Raw genomic sequence first — 12,766 nt, 5'->3', positions numbered from 1 at the left:
TAGACTGCACAATGCTACCTGCTTGCAGTAAATTTTGTGTAAACAACTGGCTTGGGAAAAAAGTGACCCTCCCTGCCTGATTACTTCATCCCCTGTTGTGAGGTGGCGCTGTAGTTGCATTATAATGTTCTACACATATACACATTCATACATTCATAACCAAAGCCTGTATGGATATCCCCTAATAACCATGAAATTCAGAACATTACAAACTTTCATAAAAGACCTTCATTGACATATATTTATACACAATAACACTGGATATAACCAGTTGATTCAATTGCTTATTCTTTGGGGTTCAGACTCTCTTTTCTCCCTTTGGGGTGTCTGGACCCTGTTTATTACTTCCTCCCTTCCATTATTGGAGTTGGTCCAGGGAGAGCAAAGCAAGAATGGAAATAGTTTTCCCATTATTTCAAAACAGATTTGCGTGGAGGAAAATAAGTCATAACATGGCGTTGGAGAACTGGCATAGCCTAATGACTAGGAGTCCTGGACTCTTGTTCCTACTCTGCCTTTGACATGTTATATGAATTTAGACAAGCCACTTAACCACTCTGTCCCCAGTTTGCCCATCTGTAAGATGGGCATAATACTCACCTGCCCCATGTGGTTGTTGTGAGGGTCATTTAATGTTTGCAAAGTAGGATATAAGTACAAAATATCATGTTATTCTGTCATACAGCAACACTGTGATCACATTCAGGGCAATCTACCTTCCCCAAAATACCAGTGACTCTGGGAATTTTAAACCCAGAGTAAGGAAGTTATGCAGGAGTCCAATCTATGGAATCCAGCATGGTTTGCAGTTCTGGGTACATGCCTTTCCATTGCTTTCATGAAGAACTGTTGAATGAAATGTTTAGAAAACTGATTTTATTTATTAGGGGCAAAATGTGATCATCTGTGGTCATGAAAGTAATCAAAAAACCCCATGCAAAAATCAATTCAGATGAGGCTTGGAATAATTATAGTATAGGAGAGGCCAGATGTAAGCATTTTTAAAATGAACAATAAGATAACTAATTTTCTCCCATCAGTTCTGATGGTACCATAACTCCAATATATATATCTATTGATGTTATTTTAAGGGGATACTGCAAGAAGGTTGGATCAGACATTTCATCTTTTTTTTACTTATTATTTTTGCTTTCAAAGTCCAAGACAATCTTTGTTGTTATTACTGTATTGAAATAACATCTAGAGGCCTCAAACAAGAGCAGACCTCATTGAATTAGGTTTGGCATATATGCACACAAAGAGTAAGTCCATGCCCTGAAAAACTCTCAATCTAAGTTCTGCCCAAGTGCATCTCATCAACAAGACACAGAGGTGAACATGGGCAGAGACAATATTAGATTCTAGCCCCAAACAAACAAGGCAGAATTATTATCCCTATTTTACAGATGAGGAACTGAGGCACAGAGAATTTAAGTGGCTCCCCCAAAGTCATGCAGGAAGATTGTAGCAGGGCTAGGATTTGAACCCAGATTTTCTGAGATCCAGACCTGTGCCATCAATAAGACTTCATGTAGTAATAATGGTCTAATCTAGTAGATCCTGATGCAGGATCAAGGCCATTCCACATATTTTTGTAAGCGCTCCTGTTATTTAAATAGCACACACTAGTGCATTAGGAATTTTGCACACAAATAAAAAAATATATATTCCCTACTTCTAAGAGCTCACAGTCTACATTCTGGATAAGATGTAATGAGTGACAGCAACTAATGGGAAGGGAGAATCCAGATTGTAAAGACAAGATCATACAGTTACTTAGGTTTATAATGTGAACATCTCAGTCATTCAGACATAAAGATTTTTTTTTAATCCCGATCACATATAGAGTTCTTTGAACTGTGTCCTTTTAATGTTGTGAGTTTTGTTTTTCTTTGACATTCTGTCAGTCTGATTAGACAGACGGACAAATTATTCCTCTCTAAGCCTTTGTGACTGGAGAATAATTCTGCCCAAATCAGTAGACTGCAAATCAGATGTCAACTCAAAGGTTTCCACATATAGCTTAGAAGGCCTAACTGGCATACAGAAAATCATTTTTCAAACCGAAGAATCCCCGTTTTAAGATAATGATCTTAGACATGTATAGCTACTTAACCCCTGATCTAGAAAACGACATTTTGATTTCGGTTGTGTAATTTATTTATTTATTGTGACTATCACTTAATATTTCTGTGTGCTGTACACATCACTTGCTGTTTATGTGATATGCTTACATAACATGTACATTATTTCCTATTCAGTACGTTTACAATAATGTTAGAATTAGATGCAGACCTACAAGATGGTGTTTGGCTCCAGATTACATTTAGATTAAGCTTGGGAATTAGGGGCCAGAATTTCTGATGGCTTATCCTTAGATGCATCACCACGGATTCACTGAAGTTCATAAAGATGAACCAATATATACCAAGCAAAGATCAAGCCCTATGGTACCAAACCAGGGCTAAGGTTGGCGATTGAATTTGACAGAATAAGAACCACATGAAATTGGCCATTCTCATGAGAGTTTAGATAGATACAAACTAGAACTGGAAAACAGTGATTTTTTCTGGTTTGACGTATTCTGGGGACTTTAATTCAATTTCTCTCCATCCTAGAATTTGAGAGGGATCAGCTGTGAGGTTCAGGTTTTGGCTCATCTCAAATAAAAGAGGGAGACTTTAGTTAAAAAGAAATGGACGTATAATTTAAAGACAGCTCAAACTAAAAATGAAAACAAGGCCTTTAAAAAAAACAAAAGAGGGAAAACATGGAATGAAGTTGCACAAGTTAAAGTTAAAGCACTGAAGCGATACAACATGAAGATAAGGGAGATTTTTTTAAAGATGAATAATGAAAGTTGGACACATTTACCCTTCACCCAACATACTAACCTGCAAGAAACCAAAACTATGTGAGCCGTGAAACTCACACAAACCCATAACCTTATCATTATCTGCTTCCTCGTTCTTGTGCTATATTTTCTATCCCAGAATACAATGGGTTGTATTATTTCCTTCAGGATCCTGCAGAGAGAAAAACTGGATCTGTCATGTTATATCTCACATTAGTTTCAATTTTGCAATGAGATTCTGACTTCAGTGGTGGTCTTTCAGGCACTGGGATCTGCCCAGATGTATAAATTTGTAAGCCCAGGATCATAAGCTATTTGGAGAATGGATCTTATCCTTGTTTTGGCCAGAAAAGCACCTATTATATTGGACTGAACAAATGTTAATTTTAAAAATCCATTCTACATGATTTATAACTAGCACCGATCAAAGAAATGGAGAAAAAGTGCCCTTTAAAATTTCAGTAAATTCAAAATCTTTTTTCCATTCCTTAATTTTTCTAACAGTGCAACTTTTCACTGTCTGATTGTTTCACAGATATCTTTTCCCTAAAAGGAGTTTTTCATTTTCAAAAAATGGACTTTTAAAAACAAAAACATGAGACTTTCTGATTTTAAAATAGAAACATTAGGTTGGGGAATCTTCCAATTTTCGGGGTGGGGGACCCTCATTCACTAAAGCATGACAAATGAAAAATGCAAAGCCAAAAAACAATTTGAAGAATAAGTATCAGGCAGGTATTTTGACTTACATTTCCTGCCAGAGTTTTTTTTTTTTTTAAAGGCAATGTTTTCTGAGAAATAATCAGCTTTTGTAAGAAGGCTCAATGTCTATGGAACTCTGTGTGTGTGTGTGTGTGTGTGTGTGTGTGTGTGTGTGTGTGTGTGTGTGTGTGTGTGTGCACATGTGCATGAGAGAGAAATTCCACCAGGCTGGACTTTTGACAAAGACAGGTTTGCGGAGTATTTTTTTCAGAATATTACCTTGTAGACATATAATTTCTAATTAGCCTGCCAAGCAATTTGTAGATAATCTAAAGTGCAGCCCCAATCTGACTCGTTTCACTCCTAAAGTGTTTGATTTTTCATCCCCCCTCACACACTATTTAGCTAATAAAGCAGTTCAAATAGCTTGAAAAAGCATCCAAAGTAGAATGACAAAGCTTCAGCCCTATACACCATATAAAGGACTGGAACAGCATAAAGTGTTCTTAAAAGCCCTGAATGTGGCCAAGGGAAAATTGCCTAGGCTCAAGCACTGGAGCAGATAGTCATAAAGCTGCCCCTCGAAGATCCCCTCACAAGCCCTGAGATGGGGCATGTGGGTAAGGCACTGGAAGGGCATATTGTGGTTGAGGCCACAGCATACAGAACTGTGGAGATTCTAGGCAGCACTGTGGCCAATAGTGCAGCCCAGGGAGGCTGATGTAACAAAGGCTCCAGGGCTCAGTTGCTCCAGGGGGTCTCTACAGCCGCTGGAATAGACCAGGATTGGGAGAGTTTAAAGCCACCACAGCTGGCTCGCCAGACTATGCGTTCTGTGCAATGCCTGCCTGATATCTAGGCAGCCCAGAATCTTGCCCCAAAACTTTTGCTTGTGCATTCAGTGTGTACCTGGACTCTGTACAGAGATTTGTCCATCTATACTCATTTTATCTGTAATAAGCAAAGTGCCATCTGATTTAGAGTGTTACTCCAGTATGCATTTTCCTAGTAGAAACCGCCATGGTGCCGTATTTCCACAACATATCATTTGTAAATTGCTTGACAGTTATTTCCCTCCATTATTATTTATCATGTTTTACTCCTCATAATGTTGAATGAAGGGTTCCTTCGCTGGTTAACAAGGTATAATAACAAGATGTCTCTTGATAAATGACAGGATATGAATCAGGTTATATCACGCATTGTGAAACAGTTTCCCATAATAAAGGTGCAACAAATAATAATTCCATCAGCTTTACTGAGTTTTGGTTACTACTGGAGTTGCTCACATTCATGTGCTAACATGGATCTCTTTAAGCAGCAGTGGAAATAGGTACAAATCCCAAAGCCCCCATCAAATATTGTTATATGAGAGGGAGAGTTCATAGTGAAGTATGTTCTTTGATAGGCTGTCTCAAGTGAGGAAAAGATCTGGAACAGCCTATGTGAGCTTCTAAGGAGAATGGTGCAAACATGGAGCTAAGATGTGACTTCCAAGTGCCCATGTAAAGGACTAAGAACTCCCCCTACACACTCCATGATCTACCTGACCCTGGATCCTGGGGTGTATGAGCGAGTGGCTCTCTCCAACTGCATACTCCCTGGGCAAGGAGTGGGTGGGAAGAGGCGGGGCATATTCAGAGCTTTGGTTCCACCCCTCGTCCCTACTTGCTGCCCAGAGCATTTGAACCAATGCACAAAGGAGCTTTCTACAATAAGGGTAAAGCTTGTGTTTTCAGGAGCCAGAACTTCCTCAGGAACCAGTCTGCCACTGTGGAATCACGAATCCCCAGGAACAGACCATCACAAACCTCAGCACCTTCTGCTCTAAGTGCAAAGTGCACTTCATCAACCTCTGCCATGAACACAGAGCAACAAGAGTACATAAAAGACGAGAGAGAGAGAGAAAGAGAGAGAGTACACCTACCAAACAAAAACACTCTGTGGCACACACAAGTCTCCCCCGGGGTAGAGGATGAGAAAGAGAATGAATTGCACATGACGAATGTCTGTTATGTCACTTACTGCACTACTGGAAGTTGCTCAGATACAACAGTGCTGAGTGTGACATAAGAATTTGAAGAGAAGAGAATGAAGCCTGGGCAGCAGTGCCCTGCAGAGGAGAAATTGTGATTCAGAGCAGAGCCTCTAAGACACAACACCTGGGTTGGTACAATTTATGCCCAGGGGTGTGCCTGGACATACAATGCAGCCTGTAATGTTTAATGCTTGCATAGACGTCCTAAGACTTATGCTTTTCACCACTGGTGCTTTATCCATTGGACAATGAAAGCATGCACCAGGCCTGGCTCATGGAAGCACTGCACATTGCCCTGCCCTTTACATCTGCAAATGAGACTGAGAAAGTGCCTGTGTATGCTATGGTGCAAACGCAGCCAGGGTGGTGTTGGTGTTGGGGGGTGAGACAGTTACAAGAGACCTTCATTGCAGTCTGGATGACAATAATGTGATTTTATATTGGACAGAGCTTCTCCTTTCATCTTCCATTTTGGGGTTTTTATTTGCAAGTATAACATTTTACAAGATCAGCTACATTTATACCTGCCAGCAGCTCCTCCCTTTAATCATCATCATCATTAGTTATGTACCAGGATTGAAATTAAGAATGGACATTTATATAAACAAGAGGAACTTTCAGAGCTAAGCTAATAAGGATTTTTTTTAAAAAAACAAGAGTTTTGGAAGGGTTATAATCCCGCCTTCTTCAGGGCATAAAGCAGCCACTAATCAATGGGAGGTAGGAAGAAACTTTCTCACTAAATAGGTTTTTGGCATGTGTTTCTAGGTAATAAACTTGAAAAGAAGGACATAGGAAGATTAGAATAAGATGCTAACATAAAAAACAAGAAAATAAAAGGAGTGGAAATTTAAGCCTGTTTTGACCTATGTAACTTGCCTCATTTCTTAGTGTGCATAATTGAGAAGGTGAATGGAAGGTTAAGTTGTAAATAGGGGCTTGAGAAACAGTATGCCAGAGTCAGGATATGTGTGCTAGCTGAAATAAGCAACAACATCTTGATGCTACTGGATTATGGACAAGATAAAACTATAATGTAAAGACCAGGTTACACCGTGACCAGCACATGGACAAATCATGCTGTACAAGGATTGGTTCCTGCAAGCCAATTCAAAAATGTGTGGTTTAATGTATAGAAAATGCACTGTAATGTGTAAATGTCTATAAAGGAAGAGATTGTCTGTGTAACTTTGGATGTGTAGCATGTCCTATATCCATCCCCTACACTTGAGTCAACTCAATTTAGCTTTGCTATATGCCAAAAAATGAACCTGAGTGATGAAATTCAGCATCAAACTGAGTTTTTGGGATCCCAGAGAACTAGATGACATGTTCTCTCAGAACTGGACAAGGTGTCCTAGATAAGCTGAGTGGAAAAGGTCTTGGAGGGAATCTCAACATTAGGTTATTACATAACTGTTGAATGAAGGGTTTCGTTCACTTTCTCCTGAAGCAGCTGGCCACTGTGGAGAGACAGGATATTGAACGAGTTGGAGAAGTGGTCTGATCTAGTATGGCAATTCTTGTGTTATTTTCCTGACTCATGCTTTGGAAAAAGTGACTCAAGCTCCATGAGCATGCATAACTTTCTCCTTGGGAAACATGCCTGACCCCTGTATTATCTTTCAGCCACAAGAATGTGAAGCACCAGTACTTGAGGGGATATGTAAGCCAATGCAATGGCTCAGAAAAAAAGAAAGTCAGCCAGATCCTTGACTCAAGGTTCAGTGTTTATCTCAAGAAAGTAACATAAGTTGACAAAAGCAGAAGTAGAGTTGGCAAGGCAGTGTAGTCCAGTAAATAGAGCACCACGGGAGGAGTCGGGGCACATGAGTTGTATTCTCAGTTCTACCACAGACTTGCTATGTGATTTTGGGCAAGTCACTTCACCCCTTTGTGCCTTTCTTTTCCCACCCACCCTTTGACTGACTTGTCTAGTTAAGTGATAAGTTCCTCGGAGCAGGGGCTGTCTCTTTCTGTGCATTTGCACACAAAGTCTAGGCCAGGCTTGGCTAGAGCCTCCAGGAACTACTGTAATAATAAGGAATATGGGCCAAATTCTACCCAACATCACATGCACTCCAGTTTGGGATTCAGCCACATCCTAGGACTCTGGGTGTGTTGCCCCAATTTTGCATTAACATCCTGCCCATCCCTTCAGTCTTCCAGAGCAGCTTCTCTATCACTCTACCATTGAACACATGTTGAATGGGTTGGGAGAGCTAAGTTTAAAACAATCCCATGTTCAGGCAGTGTCAATACAACTCATCACCGAGAGGAAGAATAAAGGAAGAATAAACAAGATAGGAAATTGAGAGCAGTCTAGTCCTGGTTGAGCCATAGACCTGTGCATTTGTCATTAGGAACAGGAGTGGACAGCTAGTCTTGCAGTTAAGTGCTGGTTTGTGACTCAAGAATCTTGGGTTCAATTCCTTGTTCTGCTACAGCTGTTCTGTGGGACCTAGGCAACTCCCACAGTTTCTCTGTACTTCAATTCCCTTATCTACCCTGCTATGGCAAAAAATGGTCAATGTGATCCTTGGCTGTATAAAGAAGGGATAAAAGAAGTAATATGGCATTGGTGAAACCAATTCTGGAATACTGTGTGCAGTTCTGGTGTCCACATTTTAAAAAAGGATGTTGAAAACTTGGAGAGAGCACAGAGAAAAGCCACAAAAATTATTTGAGGGCTGAAAAGAATGCGTTACAGTGAAAGACTTAAAGAGTTCAATTTTTTAGCATATCCAAAAAAAAAAAATGTGTTAATGAAGACGGGCCAATCATACAGGCCAATCCAGATTGTTTGGTAACCTGGGCCCCATTCAAACAAAATGCCTTCTAATACAGCCAAATGCAAAGTTATACATCTAGGGAAAATGAATGCAGTCCATACCTACAGAAGTGGAGACTGTATCCTGGAAAACTGACTCTGAAAAGGATTAAGGAGATATAGTGGACAAGCAACTGAAAATGAGCTTGCAGTGTTGATAAATGCAAAGTTATGCACATTGGAAAACATAACACCAACTATACACAGAAAATGATGGGATCTAAATTAGTTTTTATCACTCAAGAAAGAAATCTTGGAGTCATTGTGGATAGTTCTAGAAAAACATCTGATCAATGTCCAGCAGCAGTCAAAAAAGCTAACTAAATGTTAGGAACCATTAGGAAAGAGGGAGTTAATAAGACAGAAAATATCATAATGCCACTGTATAAATCCATGCTATGCCCCACCTTGAATATTGCATGCAGTTCTGGTCACACCATCTCAAAAAAGATATGTTAGAAGTGGAAAAAGTACAGAGAAGGGCAAAAAAAATTATTTGGGGTATGCAGTGCTTAATTTGTGTCAGGGCTTGCCAGCGCTGAGCCCTGGCATCTCTAGCCTTGGTAGTTCATAGCGTCAGCACCTCTGGGCTTGCTGCATCAGCTATGAATGTAAAAAAATTGCTTGAGCCCCAGCACCTAATTGCTTGAGCATTACAAATTAAGCACTGGGGGGTATGCAACAGCTTCCATATGAGGAAAGATTTAAAAGGCTGGGACTGTTCACCTTAGAAAAGAGACAAGATGACTGAGGGGGGATATGATAGAAGTCTATAAAATCATGAGTGGTATGAAGAAAGTGTTATTTACCCCTTCACATAAAACAAGAACCAGGGGTCACCCAATCAAATTAATAGGAAACAGGTTTAAAACTAACATAATACAATTCTTCTCCACACAACACACAGTCAGCCTGTGGAACTCATTGCCAGGGGATGTTGTGAAGGCCAAAAGTATAAGTGGATTCATAAAAGAATTAGATAAGTACATGGAGCATAGGTCCAGCAATATCTATAGGTCCTGCAATCTACATGATGGTCAGGGAGGCAACCCCAGGCTCTAAACCTCTGGCTGACAGAAGCGGTGACTGGATGACAGGGGAGGATCACTCGATAATTTGCCTGTTCTGTTCATTCTCTTCTGGCACTGGCCACTGTTGGAAAACAGGATACTGGGCTAGATGGACCATTGGTCTGACCCAGTATGGCTGTTCTTATGTTCAGTTCAATGTTGTGGCAAAAAGGGACAATGGGATCCTTGGATATATAAACAGGGGAGTAGAGAGTAAGAGTGGGAAGGTGCTTTTACTTCTATATATGGCATGGGTAAGACTGATCCTGGAATACTGTGTACAGTTCTAACATCCACATTTTAAAATGTCTCAAAATGAGAGACTTAAAGAGATCCATCTGTTTAGCTTCTCATTTAAAAAAAAAAAAAAGGATTGAGAGGTGACTTGATGACCAGGTATTATTAGTATCTTCACAAGGAAAAAAATACCAGCCAGCAAAGGGCTCTTTAACCTACTGGAGAAATGCCGAACAAGAACCAATGTCTTACTGGTAGTTAAAGCCAGGCACATTCAAATGGAAATAAGGCACAGGTTTTTAACAACAGTGATTAATCACTGGAACAAACTACCAAGGGGAGTGGTTGATTCTCCATCTTGAAATCTATGAATCTTTAAAATGGGAATATTGGCACTTCCCTGCCTCAATGGGGTGTTGTGAGGATAAAAGCATGAAAGATTATGAGGTGCTGAGATACAGTGGGAATAGGGGGATATATAAAATAGAAAGATTGTACATGTCACTTAGTCTCACTGTCTTGGGCCTGGTCTACACTGGGAGGGGGGATCGATCTAAGTTACGCAACTTCAGCTATGTGAATAACATAACTGAAGTCGACGTACTTAGATCGACTTACCATGGTGTCTTCACAACGGTGAGTCAACTGCTGCTGCTCCCCTGTCGACTCCGCCTGCGCCTCTTGTGGCGGTGGAGTACAGGATTCGATGGGAGAGCGCTCGGGGATCGATTTATCACATCTAGACTAGACACGATAAATCGATACCCTCTGGATCGATCGCCGCCCGCTGATCCGGCGGGTAGTGTAGACATACCCTCGGTTTCCACATCTGTAAAACAGAGATAGTAAAAGTTCCTTATGGCACAGAGGTGATTTGAGGCTTGTGAATACATATCCAGAAAAGATGTTGAGGTTCTTGCAAGGAAGGTTCTACATAAGCACAAAGGATTGTTATTGATATTGTTAGTACTGCAAGCAGAGGAACAGTGATTGAGATTCACTGATTTAGGTTACAGAGCAGGGGTGGCCAAACTGTAGGTTGACCAGACAGCAAGTGTGAAAAATCGGGATGGGGTGAGGGGTAATAGGAGCCCATATTAAAAAAAGCCCCAAATAGCGGGACTGTCCCTATAAAATCGGGACATTTGGTCACCCTACCAAACTGCACCTCACAAGCCACACGCGGATCTTTTACAGTTAAAGTACAGCTCATGGAGCTCCTACCATCTCCGTCTACCAGACTGGGGGGAAGGGCTTAGGGCTTCTGACAGAGATGACTGGTGCCTGCTGAAAAGGGTGGGGCACAATTTAAAGGTTTGGCTCTCCCAACAGTTTGAGTCACGCCCCCCAGGCACGCCCTCTCCTCTTACCCTCAAAAGCCCTTCCCTGCAGCTCCCAGGTGTTAGCTCTGAATGGAGAGGCAGCAGCAAACAGCTGGGAGCTGCAGGGAGGGGCCGCTGCAGTTCCCAACTGTTTGCTACTGCCTCTTCCTATGGCAGCAGCTTCCAGCAGCTGCTGAGCAGGCAGGGCCGGCTCCAGGCACCAGCCTAGCAAGCAGGTGCCTGGGGCGGCCAATGAAGAGGGGGGCGGCACGTCCGGCCGTTCGGCGGCGGGGCCGTCACTCCCTCTCGGAGCGAAGGACCTGCCGCCGAATTGCCGCTGTAGAATGAAGCGGCGGTAGAGCTGCCGCCACTTGCGATCGCAACTTTTTTTTTTTTTTTTACCCTGCTTGGGGCGGCAAAAATGCTAGAGCCGGCGCTGTTTGCACCGACGGCACCATGTGACCAAGTGGAGCTGGCAAAAATCTGGAGGGGCACATGACCCCACGTGCCTCCCTCATGCGTCAGTTCTGGCTTCTGCCCAGTGGGGAGAGAGATCTCAGGGTTTCAGCCCCCAGGGTCATGCCTGCCAGGGCTTGGGACTTTGGCAGTAGTGGGTCTTCAACCGTGAGCCCTGGCAGGCACCTCCCACAGGGCTGAACCCTGAGTCCCTCCTCCCTGCAGAGCTGAAGCTCCGAGGCCGGGCAGGCATGCCCCGGTTCTCAAATTTTGAAGCTTATCATATGCAGCCCGGAAGGTCAGTAAGTTTGGCCACCCAGTTATAGCGTTTGTATTATGGGAGATGAGAGATATGTTTTGCTACAACGGAGGTATCTGCAAGTTTGAAAAAGTAGATCCACAGATTAAGAAGAAATTTATTCTAAGAGGTAATAGAAAACTGTTGATTGTGGATTTCTTTTTAGTGACAAAGAAGCAGCTTGCTTTATATAAGCACAATGGTATATAAAAGGCCTTTTGATGATTGTTCTATCTGATAAACACAATTACTTACAACAGGAAATTCAGAATGCTACGTTAACGGAACTCCCTAGCTTCGAAGATCAGCTAATGTACGTGGGAGATACTAATCAGTTTATCCGATAGATTCCATTTTTCTTTCTCTCCTTGGGCTCTGTACCTTTCTGTATCTAAAAAGGAAATAAAAATAAGGGAAATCAAAGCACTCTGCTGCAGAGTACATTACAGAGGTAGCACAATGAGAAAAAAAACCACAGTAAAGATGATACATTTTCTGATAAAAGATTTAAGATGACACTTCTGTCTAATTAGTTCTCTCATTTTTACCCCATTCACGAGACCAGCGAGCACAAGCTAGCCCCGAATGAATGTTTATTTTTAATCTTTGTTTTGGAGGTTAGGTTTTCTTTTTCTGCATGATGGCTTTGTTGCTTTCAAAGAGACTTTGATGGTGGTTTTGTAATAGCAAAGCATATATGTAAGCCCCATCCAGGAAGTTAAAAAATAAATGCCCCCGTGTGCTGTTTCTCTCTCTCTCTCTCTCTCTCTGTGTATGGTTGGATTTTCAAAAGCATTTATCATTGGCCTAACTCTGATCCCTTTGAAGTCATCAGTAAAAGCCCAATGGGAGTAAAGTTCAGACCATGATGAGTGCATTTCAAAGTTCCACCCGTAGCGACTACTAGTGATTTTGGGTGATTCCGTTTTGGGGCACCCAGATTTGAAACATCTTAAAGG

The 12,766-nt window shown here is 41.6% G+C and overlaps 1 protein-coding gene across 1 annotated transcript in view; it reads left to right on the top strand.

Moving 5' to 3' along the window:
- RIT2 (Ras like without CAAX 2) overlaps positions 1 to 12,766 on the top strand; it is a 195,999-nt gene that overhangs the window by 162,674 nt on the left and 20,559 nt on the right. The window lies entirely within an intron of this gene.

The sequence above is a fragment of the Emys orbicularis genome, chromosome 6 (genome assembly GCF_028017835.1).
Source record: "Emys orbicularis isolate rEmyOrb1 chromosome 6, rEmyOrb1.hap1, whole genome shotgun sequence".
NCBI classification, from domain to species: domain Eukaryota; kingdom Metazoa; phylum Chordata; order Testudines; family Emydidae; genus Emys; species Emys orbicularis.
Note: the sequence above shows the minus strand (reverse complement) of the source record. Positions and strands in the feature narration are given on the sequence as shown.